The following is an 8,391-nucleotide window of genomic DNA, read 5'->3' on the forward strand; positions in this document are numbered from 1 at the left end:
TGATTACACTACCTTTGGAGGCAGCAGATACTGTGCCTTGTACCGTCCATTGCCTTTCAACAGCCGTGCGTCTAGATCAACAAGCAAATGGTCTACGAACGAGCCGAGATAGTAAACAAACGGTTGTGGATAAGCTAAGAGAAGAATTTCGATAAGGATGTTTTAATAAACCATGCAAGATATATCATAACATTATATAGTACTGACCTGGAAGGGAACTTATACTGGTGAACGTTGTTCCAAGTTGCGGTTAATAGCTCATTCTTCTCACTGTCGTCTAGTTTTTGCCCGAAAATACCACCGTAAGGCGGATTAAATGTCTGTTCAGTCATTTTTAAAAGTCCCGCCTTGTAAACATCATTCGGATCATTTACCAGGAGGTCAACAAGATCCACACCGATTTGGCAGGTTATGGGAAAATAACGCGTGTATAACTTAAGTTGAGATCTACATCGTGATCACCTTTTTTGGGAAATTTAGGTATTACACTATAAAAACCAACAAACGATAAAATTCTGACGTAATTATTTCTTATACCCCCCCCCCCCCCCCAGCCTTTACTTTTTATTGCATTTTTGGAACTTTTATTTTTTCGCTTTTTTCTGACGAAGTGTACGCATTGGCGTACTGGCGTATGCCTGGGTACGCGCCTGTGTGTGTTATAAAGGATGGTATGTATCGAAAAAGTGAAGTAGTATTTTTGGCAAATTAGAAAATACGACAGGCCGTGAACAATACAAGTTAAATTTAAATTTCAACTAAGTAAAATAGTGTTTTTTTTCTTATCTGATTTATAAAGAAATTATATGTAAATGTATTTATACAATTATAAGAAACTATGCAAGAAAATGGTCTGAATTATGAATTCAAATGCATATTGTTGATTTGATGAAAAGAAGATGGAATTTGATATAATCAATTGTCAAAAATTAGGAGTTGAAAGATTTCACTAAGACACGTTATGTTGACTTTTTGTCCGTCTAACAACCATAGACTGTTGATAACTGCACATAAAGATCTCCTTGCTGTATTATGAATGGTATATAAAATCCAACAAGGGTAATGCTTTAAAGAATCTTGCTTGTTTATAAAATACATGTATACACAACGTCGTTCACATGACTTGTAGACGCTCAAGTACATGTACAGTGCAGGCACGCGGATCATTTCATAGGTGATTTAAGATGACATTCATAACAGTTTGTGGTTTTGGAGTAACTATAAGGTGAGATTTGAAAACATGTGATCACATGTTACATGAGTGAAGCTTTTTCTTCATCTAGTAACATTCTTTAAAGATTTCACTAAAATGGTTAAGGAGGAAAAATGCAAATGATTTTATAAGATTTTTTGGGCTTTTCTCAAATTTAGAAATGATTATAAAAAGGACCCTATTTATGTATATAAGAACTAAGTTTGAAGAACAGTAAATGTACTTTTCACCATCCCTTCATATTGACGTTTCATGTCCTGTTTCACAGTCTTACATGATTGTCATTCAAGTGCAGCATTTGTCTACCTAGATGTTTATATGGATTCAAGGACCTCATACGTAATGTATATTAATTTGACTAAAAAACTATAATTATTATGAAAATTAATATATTTGTTAAATGTGTATAATATAAAAGATAAGACACGATCTTGTTGTGAACATATCAGCGTTAAACACTATTGATAAGTCGCGTGTCTCACATTAGCACAAGTCTGTTCCAGGGTCTGAACTCAAGAGTGCCAGCGCCGTTACATACTTGGGAGCCAACCGGTGGCACCGACCATGGCGAGTTTCGGTGTGAAGCAGTGAACAGTGAACACCAAGGAAATATCTCATGGCCCTATGTTGTACCTTGTCGAAAGGCTGGTTTCTTGGTCCATATCGATAAACAATAATCCATGATTGGGATAACGCACGAGTTATAAAGCTTTTCATATGTTTAAAACCAAGGTCTTTCAAGTGATGCAAGGTCTTTCACATGCTGCTGATAAAGCCACTTAGCGCGCCACCTGCGGCCTTATCTAACGCGTCACAATTGTAGAAAAAGTCACGTTTCTCGTGAAATATGACCCCTAGATATTTGGATCGATTGACAGTTTCAAGAATATTATTGCCAATTTTAGTACGACATCGTTCTTTTGTGTTCTGTCTTGACGAAAATGCATTCACTTAGGCTTGTTGCAATTAATTAAAACCCTGGCAGCGCTTACACCAGCAATGCACCGTGTCAAGCATAGTTTGTAGTTTTTTTGCCGTGTCATTCAAGAGCGCTATATCGTTCACATACATTACATAGAGAGTTTGTGATCAGCCACTTGTATTCCAAGGTCAAGGCACATACATTACATAGAGAGTTTGTGATCAGCCACTTGTATTCCAAGGTCAAGGCACATACATTACATAGAGAGTTTGTGATCAGCCACTTGTATTCCAAGGTCAAGGCACATACATTACATAGAGAGTTTGTGATCAGCCACTTGTATTCCAAGGTCAAGGCACATACATTGCATAGAGAGTTTGTGATCAGCCACTTGTATTCCAAGGTCAAGGCACATACATTACATAGAGAGTTTGTGATCAGCCACTTGTATTCCAAGGTCAAGGCACATACATTACATAGAGAGTTTGTGATCAGCCACTTGTATTCCAAGGTTAAGGTCATTCACCTCCTGTACAATGTTTGCAAAAAGGCGAACAACGTTGGCGACAAATAACACCCCTGTTTCACGCCAGTAACACAGTCGAATCAGTCTGTTAATTTATCGTTGATACGTATGGTTGTCGACATTTCTTCAATTTCGTACGCAAATGCACGTCGATTAGCAAGTTTTAACAGTTTATCAAACGCATTTCTTTTACAAATATAGTCCATCTCAGCCAAGTTTACATATTTCGCCCTTCCCGAAAGAAATGTATATTTTTAGCACACATTGTATTCCATAGTTCCTGTAGATCCTCGTTCCAAAAAAGGTTTTTCTCTGTCTGAAGCGTCTTCTAGTAGTTTTAGTCAAGCCTATCATTGGAAGTTTAAGGCGCATTTCGTTTTTATTATCGCACACAAATCACTATAAATGGTGTTAATACTGTTTTGATTTTTCCGCGTAGTTTCTATAGTCATTATCAAATTGGTAAATGCCCGCCGAGATAAGTCACTTGTCATAAAATCAGCTAGTATTTTCCTCAAATTGTATTTGACATCACTTATATCAAGTTAGAGTCATGTCAGTTCGAACGTTCTTCCAGAGTACTGGAAGAGAAGATACATGTCACAAGGTGTACATGACATTTTTTGTTTGTTTTATGTATGATTGTTGATAACATAAATATTGCCAAAATCATGTATAGGGCCCAACGATATTTAGTATTATAGAAACACTTATAGTTTGTAAACACTATGTTAAAAATATACTGGAACAAAGTAGTATTTTTTACCGTTTTAAATGCCTTGTAGCCTTTGACCAAGAAGATGTTATCTGGCATGGCACAGTGGATAAAACGCCTGACATGAATGCCGTTTTAGTGAGTTGGTACTTGTTCGAATACGTGAACAGCGTTATTTTATTAATGCCCAAAAAGGGTGGCATGTCGATATCAGGCATCTATCCGCCTGTCGGCACGTTCGCCCAACCGTCAGTCCCGACGGAGTTGAGATATTGTTTCCGATCAATAGCTGAAGAACGCTTAAACCCAAAGACCCCATACTTGCTAGGCAGGTTGGTAATGACCATCACGTGAACCTTATTGATTTTGAGGCCAATGGGTGGAAGGTCAAGGTCGTGGTGACATCGAGTTGAGAGGTTGTTTCCGATCAATAACTGAAGAACGCTTACACCCAAAGACCCCATACTTGGTAGGCAGTTTGGTAATGACCATCACGTGAACCCTATTGATTTTGAGGCCAGTGGGTGGAAGGTCAAGGTCGTGGTGACATCGAGTTGAGAGATTGTTTCCGATCAATAACTGAAGAACGCTTAAACCCAAAGACCCCATACTTGGTAGGCAGTTTGGTAAAGATCAGCAGATGAACCCTATTGGTTTTGAGTTTAGTGAACCAGCAGACAAGAAATCCGTTTCTGATCAATAACTAAAGAAAGCTTTGGCCCAGAGACCTTAAACTTGGTTAACAGGTTGTAAATGACCAGCACATAAGCACTATTGATTTTGAGTCAGTGGGTCGAAGGTCAAAGTCGTTGTGACTTTGCGCTAAAAGTCCGCTGTATCATCATTTCCCGAAGAACATTTCAGACGAGATACCTTAAACTTGGTAGGCTTGTTGGTAATGACTAGCAGATAAACTCTATTGATATTTAGGTAATTGGGTCAAAGGACAATGTTGGCCTTTAGCTAAAAATCCGTTTTCAAAAGCTGAAGAACGCTTAGGCCCAGAGAAAAGTTGGCATCCACTACATCTTGCATTCACTTCTCATTTTAAACTGCATACTGAATTTGCACTTATTACTGATTAATATTTTATGGGAAAGTAGAGAAGTTCATCATAAAATACATAAAATACTAAGGGTTGTTTGTCCACACAGGCCCGCATACTTATGGCTATCTGTCCGACGAGGGATTCTGGGGGCAGTTGTCATGTGCCTGTGGCAGCTCTTGTTTTTTTATAATCTATAATATATATATCGAGTACCAGCGCCAAGTGAAATATTCAAATTTATCCCATCTCAGATAAGTAGTTCCAATAATTAAACCATGCTAGAAATTCTTATCTTGCCCACGGGCGAAGACAAAATGCCCGTATGGAACTTCTTTTATTATGGTCACCACACTGTAATTATCTCCCTTGTTGAAGACTGTCGTCTGTAGCATCCTGGAAACCTTGTCTTGTGGCAATATTTAGAACGCTGATTAATTATTTCTCGCTTCAAATGTCACCATAAAACAGTTTTCATGCACCTTTCAAGAAATAATGCTTCACTCTCCTTAGAACTATTTAAAGACCAATTTGACTATTAACATAATCTGAATCACTGAGCGCATATCCATGACAACCACGAATGATCGCATATCCATACGCAATTATTTTCACTAAGCACAAAAGAGTTCCAGCAAAAAATACATTTTTACTTAATTTTTTTTAACTGAGGTGGGAGAAAAAGCGTCTACCATAGCCGCTCGTATAAGATAGGTTCATCCCGACCCTCGCGCAGGGTGTTCGCGAGGGTCGGGATGAACCTATCTTACACTCTCGGCCATGGAAGATACTTTTAATCCCGGTTGCCCGTTTAATGCACGATAATTATGGCGAATGCGTGGGTTTATCGTGTGACGTAACCAAAACAGTCGAAAAGAGTTATGAAAGCAAGGCCATGAAAGCAACTAATAAAAATAACATGGACATTATTCAAAACTACATGGAAATGTGTATACATGTTGTAAATGCTAATGAGAGCAAGGTGTGTTGATCGGAAATATAATAAGCTTTTCGATATTCAGACGGTTCATGCAAAACTCTATTGACACTGAACCAGACATATTTATTTAGTCTGCTGAAAGCAATACACCTTTGGTGAACTTCTGACATTTCTTCCGAGGATTAATGTTCAATAAAAATCCTACTCCCAGGGAGGGATTTTCATCAGCGACAAATTATTTATCACTTATATTTAAAGGGTATACAATATTATAAGTTTTTGTAATTTTATCCCAAGCTTACATGAACGACAGTTTATCAGTTGTAGACCTTTGCAAAAACTGTCGTTCATATAAGCTTCTGCCAAAGTTGTTCCAAAATGAATAGTCCAGGAAAAGTGTCCTGTTCATTAAAATGGACTGGAATATGATCTGACCATTTTGCTCAAATGTATTGGACTGGATAACCCGACCATCTTCCTGAGTGAAAGTAAGGAAATTCTGGAAACGGCTTCAAACAGGACGACTATTTGAAAATTAAGACTGGAAAATGATATTATTGTTCATTTTTTGTATCTTAAAACTCTGATGTTTATTTATTTTCTGAAAGCAGACGTGTTTGATGATCATTATTTTATTTTAAATACAGAACATATACTATTCTTACACCACTCTGTGTCAAGTTCATTGTTTGAATATTTTTTTAAAAATTAACTTTGTGGATCGTTTGCAATAATAGTTATTATTATATACATATACAATAACCTAAACGAGAGCTTCCCAAAGAAAATCCTGCTTATAGCCTTGTCACATCCATGCTACGAACTCCGTACGAGTAGGGTTTCAGCCGAAATTTTGCAAAATAGAATGAGTTTGTATGGTCATCGTTGACTGTTGCAAGCATTGGACCGATTTTTTGAACTCCTATATAACTCTGGGACCCGGTAAAAAATATTTCACGGAGTTCTCGCCGAGCTCGTAGAAATTGTAGAAACCGGGAGCAGCTAAAAAGGGCGTTGCATGCTGTCCGTGCAGATTTGGAACACCCGCAGGTTTGTAAGAGCTTGCCGCAGGACTATTGCAGGGGAGTCGCACGGTCTATGTACACTATCTGTACAATATTACAGACACCGGGCGGCGAACTTGCGAAATGTACGCACGGGGCATGCAGGGTATTACGTAGGGTATTATAATATTGTACGGGTCTGAAGGCATGTGATCAAAAGCTAGGATTGTATGGCGATCTACTGATTTTAAAAGTTGTGGAATTGTACAATTTCGTCAATCTTATGTGGTACGGATATGTGACCGATTCAATGAATTTTTTCAATTAAAGTAGAACTAGTAGTACTGAACCAAACGTAACTGGTTCTGTGACTTGCAAGCAAAAGTCGAAAAAGAGACATCAGTTAGTTGGGCTAGTTTAACATGTATACCATGGATATACTCTTGTTGAGGGCGTATTAGTTAATACCAAACTAGTTTAAGCTTTGGTTTCAATGGTTTCGGCGATTTGGAAACCTGTTTAGAAAGTTTTGCTTGAGGTAACAAATGCATGTTGTGTACAGTTTCAAAAACACGACGTAGCTTCTGCATCCATCCATTAGTTCTAAAGATCTTCAAAACAATGATACCGCCGATGGTCGTTTGTTTGTTTTAACTAAATGGTGTCTTAGCACTGTCCGCCATTTTGTTTTTACTATAAGTGAACTAGTTTTCTGATGGAACGAGCCGACGAAATCGCCACGAGCGGATTCAGAGGCCCTCCTCTAAAATCGTCAAAGTTTAACTTTAATGTCAATATCGGAGAATAATAGTAATGAAATACGCTAAATATGCACAATTTCTGACTCGAATTGTTAAAAAACTGCCAACATTTTAAACCATAAAACATTCGGATATGAGAGAGGGAAGCATGTCAAAAGGTTGCGCCATAAGTTACGCCCTATGTAACGTCAATTCCTGGACCCGCCCCTGCAAATACACTGTTCGTGAAACCAATGTTAAACCAAAACTAGTTTATTACCAAAACAAAAACGCCCTTTGTTTCTGGTAGGCCTTAAACCTTTTGCATCTAAAAACTGCATCATCAAATGTTTGGCTACTTTTAAAAATGAGCCATAATTTACGTTCACCTACCAAGAGTTATGCAACTTGATTGTTGGATACCTTATAGGATTATGATGAAAGTTCAACACAATCACAAACATGGTTACTGACATAAATGCGAGGAATTGGCAAGTAAGACCTGACCAAAGGATGTTTTGTTTGTTGGATTAAACACACCTAATTTTCTAAATATGCAAAAATTATCTTGAACACTACGAAAGTTAAGTTGAACATGAGCGAGTTGAACAGTAGTTGGCAATCACTGGTATGAACTGTATTATTAAATCATCTACAGGTACTATCTGAGAAAAAATAGTTATAACACCAGACAATGCTTGAAAAGGTGTTAGCTGAACTAGTCTCCATATTATCTTAAGAACATAAATATGGCAGGGAGTTGGTGGTTAACAGAAGAAAACAATCATCAACACTTAAGTTTAATGCTGAGAGGATTTGTGTCTAGTCATTTTGAAATAATTCGGTACGGGTTAGGAGACCAAACACCAACAATTTGGAAGAGTGCACATTGGAAAAGAATCAGTCACAGACTTCCATATCCCCCGCGGAATTAAGTTCAAAGATATCTTAGTGTTTGATAAAAGGATGCCGAGGATGTCAGAATATGCTCCGAACATAAAATAGCAATAAACAAAGGGCTATTACTAAGAAAACAGTTATTGTTATTGTGCCTTTAACACTAAGAATTAATTTTGTTTGAGGTTTGGAGTGCTTCTGGAGTTACGATCTGAACAAAAAAATAACAATATAAAACTAAACGAAGGGCAATAACTCTGTATTTTACCACGACATTGTTATGGTTTCTGGGTACCTTTCCTCAGTAAGATTTATCTGTATATGAAGTTTCAAGTAAACACGTAAAAGACATTTGAATTAAGGCTCCGTTCAATATTTAAGTGTGTAAA

This window comes from Mya arenaria, chromosome 13 (genome assembly GCF_026914265.1).
Source record: "Mya arenaria isolate MELC-2E11 chromosome 13, ASM2691426v1".
Classification (NCBI taxonomy): Eukaryota; Metazoa; Mollusca; class Bivalvia; order Myida; family Myidae; genus Mya; species Mya arenaria.